Source organism: Oncorhynchus masou, chromosome 24, assembly GCF_036934945.1.
Source record: "Oncorhynchus masou masou isolate Uvic2021 chromosome 24, UVic_Omas_1.1, whole genome shotgun sequence".
Lineage (NCBI taxonomy): Eukaryota > Metazoa > Chordata > Actinopteri > Salmoniformes > Salmonidae > Oncorhynchus > Oncorhynchus masou.
In genome coordinates, this window is record NC_088235.1 from 28,732,873 (window position 1) to 28,745,240 (window position 12,368).

General features: G+C 41.9%; 1 pseudogene; it reads right to left on the reverse strand.

Annotated features, from left to right (window-relative positions):
• The window catches only part of LOC135511992 (trinucleotide repeat-containing gene 6B protein-like), a 55,358-nt pseudogene that overhangs the window by 25,939 nt on the left and 17,051 nt on the right, over positions 1 to 12,368 (reverse strand).

Below are 12,368 nucleotides of genomic sequence, written 5' to 3' on the forward strand. Positions count from 1 at the left end.
CAACAGTCAGTAGAACGTGGAATGAAGCCTCTAGTGTGATGTGAGACCGGATGGCAGCTATTTGAGTCACTGGTCTGGCAGAATGCCAGTTCCTGGTTACGTGCAGTATTCATTAGATCGCCTTGCGTTCCATTATTCTGTAGACAAAAACGAATGATCCGGTTGGAACGTTATTGGATATATATGATAATAACATCCTGAAGATTGATTCTCTACTTAGTTTGAGGGGTTAATTGAACAAGCATGGGAAACAGTGTTTAAACCCTTTATAATGAAGATCTCTTTTTAAGAACTATCTTTGAAAGACAGGATCGTGTCTTTTTTTTGCAATCTACCAGCCGGGTTTATGGACCAAAAAGTAAATTTTAGGCCCTGCTTGGCATGACATCGTCATTGTAATAGCCACAACAAAACATCTCCCATTATGTCCAGTATCTCAAAACACAACCTATGCCTGACCATGGACCCTAAACCTTGTATTTGCTTTGAAACTTACCAGGAGCCCCATGTTGGAGAACTGTTTATTCATGGGGTTCATCCAGGAGTCTCCTCCTCCACTCTTCAGTGGAGCCTGAGACAAAAACATACAGATATAACATTTATAGCAGTAGTTTATTCTGGCACAAACATTGTCAAACAAAGTCATCTTCAAATCAGAAGACCTCATCAAAATTCCAACTCCTATCAAGTATTTGAATGAGGCAACAACCAAACAAACCTCCCCCCATTGTGAATGCTTTTCTACCTTGTTGGGCTTCTTGCCCCCGTGACCTTGGCCCCAGCCCCCACTGTTGTAGGAAGAGCTGCTACCCTGGGACCCAGCGCTGCTCCACACCCCTCCACCTCCCTCCTCCTCTTCCTCCCAGCTGGAGTGACGAGAGGCCGCCACAGAGCCCTGGTCGCCCTCACCCCAGCTTCCTTCTTGCATAGACTTTGAACCTGCTAGGGACATAACAATGAGTAGCATTATTACACCATAAAAACATAATGCAATATTAACAAAATGCTGTGTTATGATGATAATGCAAATCTTTGACTGTCTGGATATTTTGGGAGACAAAACCATGTCACTCTGCAAGGGTGACTCGTTACACAGCTACACTTATGCTATACAGAGCACTTGGAAAGTATTCAGACCTTCCCTTTTCCACATTTTGTTACAGTCTTAACTACTTCGATATAGGGGGCGCTCTTAATTTTTGGATAAAAAAAACATTCCCATTTTAAACAAGATATTTTGTCACGAAAAGATGCTCGACTATGCATATAATTGACAGCTTTGGTAAGAAAACACTGACGTTTCCAAAACTGCAAAGATATTATCTGTGAGTGCCACAGAACTGATGCGAAACCAAGATGAAATTTCAAACAAGAAATGGCCCAGATTCTGAAGGCGCTGTGTTCCAATGTCTCCTTATATGGCTGTGAATGCGCCAGGAATGAAGGAGCCTACACTTTGTCGTTTCCCCAAGGTGTTTGCAGCATTGTGACGTATTTGTAGGCACATCATTGGAAGACTGACCATAAGAGACTACATTTGCCAGGTGCCCGCTTGGTGTCCTCCGTCGAAATTATTGCATAATCTCCAGCTGCGTGCATGTTTCCATTTTCTTCAGAGGAGAAACAACTGCCACGAATGATTTATCATTGAATAGATGTGAAAAACATCTTGAGGATTGATTCTAAACAACGTTTGCCATGTTTGTCGATATTATGGAGTTAATTTGGAAAAAAGTTTGGCGTTGTAATGACTGAATTTTCTTTTTTCTTCTTAGCCAAAACGTGATGAACAAAACAGAGCGATTTCTCCTACACAAATAATCTTTTTGGAAAAACTGAACATTTGCTACCTAACAGAGTCTCCTCATTGAAAACATCCGAAGTTGTTCAAAGGTAAATGATTTTATTAGAATGCTTTTCTTGTTTTTGTGAGAATGTTGCCTGCTGAATGCTAGGCTAATGCTATGCTAGCTATCAATAAGCTTACACAAATGCTTGTATAGCGATGGTTGAAAAGCATATTTTGAAAATCTGAGATTACAGTTTTTTAAACAAAAGGCTAAGCTTGTGAGTGAATATATTTCTTTCATTTAATTTGCGATTTTCATGAATAGTTAACGTTGCGTTATGCCAATGAGCTTGAGGCTATGATTACGCTCCCGGATACGGGATTGCGCGACGCTAGAGGTTAATCAAAACTTTGTCACGAGCCGAATACAATAAGTGCAGACCTTACAGTGAAAAGCTTACTTCCACGCCCTTAACTCTTCTTGAACTGCACTGCCGGTTAAGAAAAATTAACAAATAAACTCAACATACAGGTGATACAGAGTCAGTGTGCGGGGGTGCAGGTTAGGTCATTTGTAAATGTATGAAGGGAAGAAGTGACTACGCATAGATAATAACAGTGAGTAGCAGCAGTGTACAAAACAAATGGAAGGGGGAGGGGTCAATAATAGTCCAGTGGCCATTTGCTTAATTGTTCAGTAGTCTTATGGCTTGGGGGTAGAAGATGTTCAGGAGCCTTTTGGTCCTAGACTTGGCCTTCCGGTACCGCTTGTTGTGCAATAGCAGAGAAAACAGCCTATGACTTGGGTGATTGAATTATGGGCTTTCATCTGACACGCCTATTATTTAGGTCCTGGATGGCAGGGAGCTTGGCCCCAGTGATGTACTGGCATGTACACACTACCCTCTGTAGCACTTCACATTCCAGGCAGTTATGCAACCAGTCAGGATGCTCTCGATGGTGCAGCTGTAGAATCATTTGAGGATCTGGGGACCCATGCCAAATCGTTTCAGTCTCCTGAAGGGGAAAAGGTGTTGTCGTGCCCTCTTCACGACTGTCTTGGTGTGTTTGGACTAGAGGTCGATTAATTATGGCAGATTTTAAGTTCTCATAACAGGTAATCGGCCTTTTTGGATGCCGATTATGGCTGATTACATGGCAATCCACGAGGAGACTGCGTGGCAGGCTGAACACCTGTTAAGCGAGTGCAGTGTCAAAAGGACCTTGTGGCTGCAAGGAGACAAGTTGCTAGCTAGCATTAAACTCATTATACACACAAAAAAATCTTCACATAATCACAAGTTAACCTAGTAATATCAACCATGTGTAGTTAACTAGCTTGTTCTGCGTTGCAAATAATCAATGTGGTGCCTGTTAAATTTATCATCGAATCACAGCCTACTTCAAATTCGCCAAACGGGTTATTTAACAAAAGCACATTTCAAAAAGAGTACAATCGTTGCAATAATGTACACAAGTATATATTTTTAAACCTGCATATGTAGTTAAAATAAATTCATGTTAGCAGGCAATATTAACTAGGGAAATTGTGTCACTTCTCTTGCGTTCAGTGCAAGCAGAAACAGAGTATATGCAACAGTTTGGGCCGCATGGCTCGTTGCCAACTGTTGAAAGGCCATTTATTCCTAACAAAGACCGTAATTAACTTGTCATAATTATGTAAAATTTTGGCATAACATTTAAGGTTGGGCAATGTAACAGTAATATTTAGACTTAGGGTTGCCATCCGTTCGATGGAAAGTTTCCGTATTTCACTGAAAAACGTTTTGTTTTCAAAATGATAGTTTCCGGATTTGACCATATTGTGTTAATTATATTATAATTAAGTCTATGGTTTGATATTTGTTAGAGCAGTCTGAGCGGGGGTAGGCAGCAGCAGGCTTGTAAGTGTTCATTCAAACAGCAGCTCTTAGCAATGCCTGATGCACAGCTCTGTTTATAACTTCAAGCCTATCAACTCCCGAGATTAGGCTGGCAATACTAAAGTGCCTATAAGAACATCCAATACTCAAAGGTATATGAAATACAAATGGTAGAGAGAAAGTCCTATAATAACTACAACCTAAAACTTCTTAAGTGGGAATATTGAAGACATGTTAAAAAGGAACCACCAGCTTTCATATGTTCTCATGTTCTGAGCAAGGAACTTAAACGTTAGTTTTTTTACATGGCACATCTTGCCCTTGACTTTTCTCCAACACCGTTTTTGCATTATTTAAACCAAATTGAACATATTTCATTATTTATTTTAGACTAAATTGATTTTATGTACTATATTAAGTATAAAGAAAAAAATAAATAAAAATCTTAAGTGTTGATTGTTTATTCAATATTTTTGTAATTGTCATTTATTACAACATACATATATACACACACATATTATAGAAAATAATAATCAAATTTGCCAATTAAATCGGTATCGCCATTTTTTTGGGTGCTTCAATAATCCGTATCGGCGTTAAAATCATAATCGGTCGACCATGATAGAGCATTGGTGACGTGGACACGAAGGAACTTGAAACACTAGACCCGCTCCACTACAGCCCCGTTAATGAGGCCTGTTCGGCCCGCCTTTGCCTGTAGTCCTTCGTCTTGCTCACATTGGGGAGATGTTGTCCTGGCCCTACACCACCAGTTCTCTGACCTCCTCCCTTTTTATTTATTTTTATTTTACCTTTATTTTACTAGGCAAGTCAGTTAAGAGCAAATTCTTATTTTCAATGACGGCCTATGAACAGTGGGTTAACTGCCTTGTTCAGGGGCAGAGAGACAGATTTGTACCTTGTCAGCTCGGGGATTCGAACTTGCAACCTTTCGGTTACTAGTCCAACGCTCTAACCTCTAGGCTACCCTGCGCCCCTACAGGCTGTCTCACCGTTGTCAGTGATCAGGCCTACCACTGTTCTGTCATCAGCAAACTTGGTGTTGGAGCCGTGTTTGGCCATGCAGTCGTGGGTGAACAGGGAGTACAGTAGCAGACTAAGTACACACCCCTGAGGGGCCCCAGTGTTGAGGATTAGAGTGGCTGACGTGTGGTTGCCTACCCTTACCACCTGGGGAGGCCCATCAGGAAGTCAAGGATCCAGTTGCAGAGGGAGGTGTTTAGTCCCAGGGTCCTTGGCTTAGTGATGAGCTTTGTGGGCACTATGGTGTTGAACACTGAGCTGTAGTCAATAAACAGCATTCTCATAGGTGTTCCTTTTTTCAAGGTGGGAAAGGGCAGTATAGAGTACGATTGAGATTGCATTTCTGTACATCCTTGAAGGTACTCAAGAACAAAGTGGCTTCCATCATTCTTAAATGGAAGAAGTTTGGAACCACCAAGACTCTTAATAGAGCTGGCCACCCAGCAAAAATGAGCAATTGGTGGAGAAGGACTTGTCAGGGAGGTGACCCAGAACCCGATGGTCACTGACAGAGTTAAAGAATTCTTCTGGAGATGGGAGAACATACCAGAAGGACAACGATCTCTTCAGCACTCCACCAATCAAGCCGTTATGGAAGAGTGGCCAAACCATACTCCTCAGTAAAAGGCACGACAGCCCACATGGAGTTTGCCAAAAGGCACCTAATGGTCTCAGACCATGAGAAGCAAGATTCTCTGGTCTGATAAAACCAAGATTGAACTCTTTGGCCTGAATACCAAGATCATGTCTGGAGGAAACTTGGCACCATCCCTACGGAGAAGCATGGTGGTGGCAGCATCATGCGGTGGGGATGTTTTTCAACGGCAAGGACTGTGAGACTAGTCAGGATTGAGTGAAAGATGAACGAAGCAAAGTACAGAGAGATCCTTGATGAAAACCTGCTCCAGAGTGCTCAGGATCTCAGACTGGGGTGAAGGTTCACCTTCCAACAGGACAACGACCCAAAGCACACAGCCAAGACAAAGCAGGAGTGGCTTCAGGACAAGTCTCTGAATGTCCTTGAGTAATCGAACATCTTTAGGGAGACCTGAAAATAGCTGTGCAGCGACACTTCCCTTCCAACCTGACAGAGAAAGAGGATCTGCAGAGAGGAATGGGAGAAATTCCCCAAATACAGGTACACACACACAAACATTTAAAAGAAAATGTTTTTGCTTTGTCATCATGGGGTATTGTGTGTAGATTGATGTGGGGGAAAAACTAATTTGAACATTTTAGATTAAGGCTGCAGCGTAACAAAATGTGGAAAAAGTTAAAGGGTCTGAATACTTTCTAAATGCACTGTACTAGAGGTCGATCCGATTACAAAAAAAGCCGAAACCGATTACGTCAGCCAATTTTTTAAATATTTATTTGTAATAATGACAATTACAACAATACTGAATGAACACTTATTTTAACTTAATATAATACATCAGTAAAATCAATTTAGCCTCAAATAATGAAACATGTTCAATTTAGTTTAAATAATACAAAAACAAAGTGTTGGAGAAGAAAGTAAAGTGTAAGTGTAAGAAAGAAAGTGTAAGTGTAAGTGTAAGAAAGCTAACGTTCCTTGCTCAATAATCCCAGGTACAAAGTTTTAGGTTGTAGTTATTATAGAACTATTTCCCTCTATACCATTTGTATTTCATTAACCTTTGTGACGATTGGATGTTCTTATAGGCACTTTAATATTGCCAGTGTAACAGTATAGCTTCCGTCCCTCTCCTCACTCCTCGCTGGGCTCGAACCAGGAACAAACGACAACAGCCACCCTCGAAGCAGCGTTACCCATGCAGACCAAGGGTAACAACCACTCCAAGTCTCAGAGCGAGTGACGTTTGAAACGCTATTAGCGCGCACCCCGCTAACTAGCTAGCCATTTCACATCAGTTACACCAGCCTCATCTCGGGAATTGATAGGCTTGAGGTCATAAACAGCACAATGCTTGATGCACAACGAAGAGCTGCTAGCAAAACGCACAAAAGTGTTGTTTGAATGAATGCTTAGAGCCTGCTGCTGTCTACCACTGCTCAGTCAGATACTTGTATGCTCAGTTAGATTATATGCAATGCAGGACACGCTAGATAAACTAGTAATATCAAATTCCCAATCTGGCCCTCAAACCACCACGGTCACGTAATAATCCACAGTTTACAATTGGCTCATTCATCCCCCCCTCATCTCCCCTGAAACTATTCCCCAGGTCGTTGCTGCAAATGAGAACGTGTTCAGTCAACTTACCTGGTAAAATAAGAGATAAATAAAATATAAAATGAGGCAGGTGGTTATAGCGTTGGACTAGTTAACTGGGGCGGCAGTGTAGCCTAGTGGTTAGAGCATTGGACTAGTAACCGAAAGGTTGCAAGTTCAAATCCCCGAGCTGACAAGGTACAAAATCTGTCGTTCTGCCCCTGAACAGGCAGTTAACCCACTGTTCCTAGGCCGTCATTGAAAATAAGAATTTGTTCTTAACTGACTTGCCTAGTAAAATAAAGGTTTAAAAAAAAAAAAAACTGTAAGGTTGCAAGATTGGATCCCCCGAGCTGACAAGGTGAACATCTGTCGTCCTGCCCCTGAACAGGCAGTTAACCCACTGTTCCTAGGCAGTCATCGAAAATAAGAATGTGTTCTTTACTGACTTGCCTAGTTAAATAAAGATTAAATAAAAGGTGTAAAAAAATAAAAATTGGCGTCCAAAAATACCAATTTCCAATTTTTATGAAAACTTGAAATCGGCCATTCCGATTAATTGGTCGACCTCTACACTGTACCTATAGTTAGACAATCAGCCATCATATCTTTGATTTACAGTAGTTGGCTCCCTTACCAGATTTGATGGGGTTGGGTGAGGGGTTTCCCCAGCCAGAGGTGGTCTTCCCAGGGTCTTCCCAGCCGGTAGGGGTCTCAGTAGGTTTCCCCCAGGCTGCAGTGCCGTTGTCCACCGGGGGGTCCGAGGGAGAGCCACCGTCCCAGCCGGACGATGGAGCTACACACAGGAAAACAGAATCAATCCATCAGTGAGTGGTTTGTTTGATTTATGTACTCTATAGGTTTATGAAAAATCGTAATGTTCAATTTGTAAAGTGTTAATATTTAACTGATTAATGGTTAGTCATTTGTAAATGCATTACAAAACATTCATAAATGGGTTATAGTAGTGCTATAGCCAGTTTGTGCTTGCCAAATAGTGAGCCACTATTTACCTCCAGCTATTAACCATTTATAAAAGCACTTACAAATGCGTATAATATTGAACTCTTATGTATCATAATGGAACAGTATTATGTTCCTTTTTTGTATTCTACCCCTTTTTCATGATTGCGATCTTGTCTCATCGCTGCAACTCCCCAACAGGCTCCCCAACATGACGCGACATGAAACGTCAAACAGTTTCTTAACACCCGCCCGCTTAACCGGGAAGCCAGCTGCACCAATGTGTGGGAGAAAACACAGTTCAACTGACGACCGAAGTCAACCTGCACAAGGCGTCACCCGGCCCGCCACAAGGAGTCGCTAGAGCGCAGAGCTGAGTGAAGCCCCCGAGCCAAACCCTCCGCTAACCCGGACAACGGCCAATTGTGCACCTCCCTATGGGACTGCCGGTCACAGCCTGGGATCAAACCCGAGTCTGTAGTGACGCCTCAAGCACCGCGATGCTTTGCCACTCCTATGCAACCTTATTTTCAATGGTTGCAGATACACCACTTATTTTCTCACTTAGGTGTGATACATTGTTTCTCTTTCCCAGAACGGTTGGTTTTCAGATCAATGGTCAACTACAATGATGTCTGGCTCCACGTTTAAAACCCTGATGATTTGTGGTAAATTTAGCTATTTATTCCAGGAATGAAGGCCTCATCTGAATATCTCAAGCCATATTATTGGCGTGTTTGACTGGTATGTATGCTAAATTGTAATACATTTCTCTTCTCTCCCAAAGATTCCCATAGGGTTTCTGATTCCAGGATGGGAAAAAGCTTAACAAGAAACAGATGAAGGACAAACAGTTGAAGTCGGAAGTTCACACACACTTAGGTTGGAGTCATTAAAACTTGTTTTTCAACCACTGCACACATTTCTTGTTAATAACCTCTTTCAGTTAGGGGGCACTATTTTTATGTTTGGAAAAATAACGCTCCCAATGTAAACGGCCTATTTCTCAGGCCTATATGCTAGAACATGCATTGTCAGATTAGGATAGAAAACTGTCAAAATATTGTCTGTGAGTATAACAGAACTGATATTGCAGGTGAAAAACTGAGGAAAATCAAACCAGGAAGTGGCTTCTATTTTGAAAGCTCCATGTTCCATAGCCTGCCTTCGCTCCATTTAAAGGGATATCAACCAGAATCCTTTTCCTATCGCTTCCTCAAGGTGTCAGTCTTTAGACAGTTTCAGGCTTTTATTTTGAAAAGTGAGCGAGAAAGATAACATCGCGTCAGGTGTGCGTAACAGAGCTTGGGCAGCCATAGTCTCTCCCTCTCCTACTGAAAAAGACAGTGCCCGTTGATATACAGTGGGGCAAAAAAGTATTTAGTCAGCCACCAATTGTGGAAGTTCTCCCACTTAAAAAGATGAGGCCTGTCATTTATCATCATAGTTGAAGTCTACCTATGACAGACAAAAAAATCCAGAAAATCACTTTGTAGAATTTAATGAATTTATTTGCAAATAATGGTGGAAAAAAGTATTTGGTCAATAGTAAAAGTTTCTCAATACTTCGTTGGCAATGACAGAGGTCAAACGTTTTCTGTAAGTCTTCACAAGGTTTTCACACACTGTTGCTGGTATTTTGGCCCATTCCTCCATGCAGATCTCCTCTAGAGCAGTGACGTTTTGGGGCTGTTGCTGGGCAACACGGACTTTCAACTCCCTCCAAAGATTTTCTAAGGGGTTGAGATCTGGAGACTGGCTAGGCCACTCCAGGACCTTGAAATGCTTCTTTTGAAGCCACTCCGTTGCCCAGGTGGTGTGTTTGGGATCATTGTCATGCTGAAAGACCCAGCCACGTTTCATCTTCAATGCCCTTGCTGATGGAAGGAGGTTCACTCAAAATCTCACGATACATGGCCCCATTCATTCTTTCCTAAACACGGATCAGTCGTCCTGGTCCCTTTGCAGAAAAACAGCCCCAAAGCATGATGTTTCCATCCCCATGCTTCACAGTAGGTATGGTGTTCTTTGGATGAAACTCAGCATTCTTTGTCCTCCAAAAACGACGAGTTGAGTTTTTACCAAAAAGTTATAGTTTAGTTTCATCTGACCATATGACATTCTCCCAATCTTCCTCTGGATCATCCAAATGCTCTCTAAAAAACTTCAGACGGGCCTGGACATGTACTGGCTTAAGCAGGGGGACACGTCTGGCACTGCAGGATTTGAGTTCCTGGCGGCGTAGTGTGTTACTGATGGTAGGCATTGTTATTTTGGTCCCAGCTCTCTGCAGGTCATCCACTAGGTCCCCCCGTGTGCTTCTGGGATTTTTTGCTCACTGTTCTTGTGATCATTTTGACCCCATGGGGTGAGATCTTGCGTGGTGCCCCAGATCGAGGGAGATTATCAGTGGTCTTGTATGTCTTCCATTTCCTAATAATTGCTCCCACAGTTGATTTCTTCAAACCAAGCTGCTTACCTAGCCTGGTGCAGGTCTACAATTTTGTTTCTGGTGTCCTTTCACAGCTCTTTGGTCTTGGCCATAGTGGAGTTTGGGGTGTGACTGTTTGAGGTTGTGGACAGGTGCCTTTTATACTGATAATAAGTTCAAACAGGTGCCATTAATACAGGTTACGAGTAGAGGACAGAGGAGCATCTTAACAAACTATAGATTTGGCAAGTCGGTTAGGAAATCTACTTTGTGCATGACAAGTCATGTTTCCAACATTTGTTTACAGACAGATTATTCCACTGTATCACAATTCCAGTGGGTCAGAAAATTACATACACTAAGTTGAATGTGCCTTTAAACAGCTTGGAAAATTCCAGAAAATGATGCCATGGCTTTAGAAGATAGGCTAATTGACATCATTGAGTCAATAGGAGGTGCATCTGTGGATGTATTTCAAGGCCTACCTTCAATCATAGTGCCTCTTTGCTTGACATGACTGATTCTTTTTATTTTCCTATGAAGACCTCAGAAGAAAAAAATTGTAGACCTCCACAAGTCTGGTTCATCCTTGGGAGAAATTTCCAAACGCCTGAAGGTACCACTTTCATCTGTACAAACAATAGTACGCAGGTATAAACACCATGGGACCTCGTAGCGGTCATACCGCTCAGGAAGGAGACGCGTTCTGTCTCCTGGAGATGAACGTACTTTGGTGCAAAAAGTGCAAATCAATCCCAGTACAACAGCAAAACCCTGTGAAGATGCTGGAGGAAACAGGTACAAAAGGATCTATATCCATAGTAAAACTAGTCCTATATCGACATAACCTGATAGGCCCCTCAGCAAGGAAGAAGCCACGGCTCAAAAACCGCCATAGAAAAGCCAGACTATGGGTTGCAACTGCACATGGGGACAAAGATCGTACTTTTTGGAGAAATGTCCTCTGAGCTGATGAAACAAAAATAGAACTGTTTGGCCATAATGACCATCATAATGTTTGGAGGAAAAAGGGGTAGGCTTGCAAGCTGTAGAATTACCATCCCAACCGTGAAGCATGGGGGTGGCAGCATCATGCTGTGGGGGTGGCAGCATCATGTTGTGGGGGTGCTTTGCTGCAGAAAGGAATGGTGCACTTCACAAAATAGATGTCATCATGAGGAGGAAAATTATGTGGATATATCGAAGCAACATCTCAAGACATCAGTCAGTAAGTTAAAGCTTGGATGCAAATGGGTCTTCCAAATGGATATTGACCCCAAGCATACTTCTAAAGTTGTGGCAAAATGGCTTAAGGACAACAAAGTCAAGGTATTGGAGAGGCCACCACAAAGCCATGACCTAAATCCTATAGAAAGTATGTGGGCAGAACTGAAAAAGCAAGGGGGCCTACAAACCTGATTCAGTTACACCAGCTCTGTCAGGAGGAATGGGCCAAAATCTGCCCAAGTTATTGTGGGAAGCTTGTGGAAGGCTACCCGAAACATTCAACCCAAGTTAAACAATTTAAAGGTAATGCTACCAAATACTAATTGAGTGTATGTAAACCTCTGACCCACTGGGAATGTAATAAAATAAATAAAAGCTGAAATAAGTCATTCAACTATTATTCTGACATTTCACATTCTTAAAATAAAGTGGTGATCTTAACTGACCGAAGACAGAATATTTACTAGGATTAAATGTCAGGAAATGTGAAAAACTGGGTTTAATTGTATTTGGCTAAGGTGTATGTAAACTTCTGACTCCAACTGTAGAAGGGGACCATGAGACCCAATGTTGTATTTTAAATAGTTAATATCTTGTCAATTTCTAAGCTGACTTGTAAAAGTAAAGTGGAGAAAGACCCCACCTGTTTATCTGAATTAGTTAGGCTACCCACTGTATCAATGATATGGCAGTGACTCATGTAGCCTTATCTCCCATGGAGAAAAGCGTGCCCAAATTAAACTGCCTGCTAATTAGTCCCAGAAGCTAGGATATGCATATAATTGGTGGATTTGGATAGAAAACACTAAAGCTTCCAGAACTGTTAAAATAATA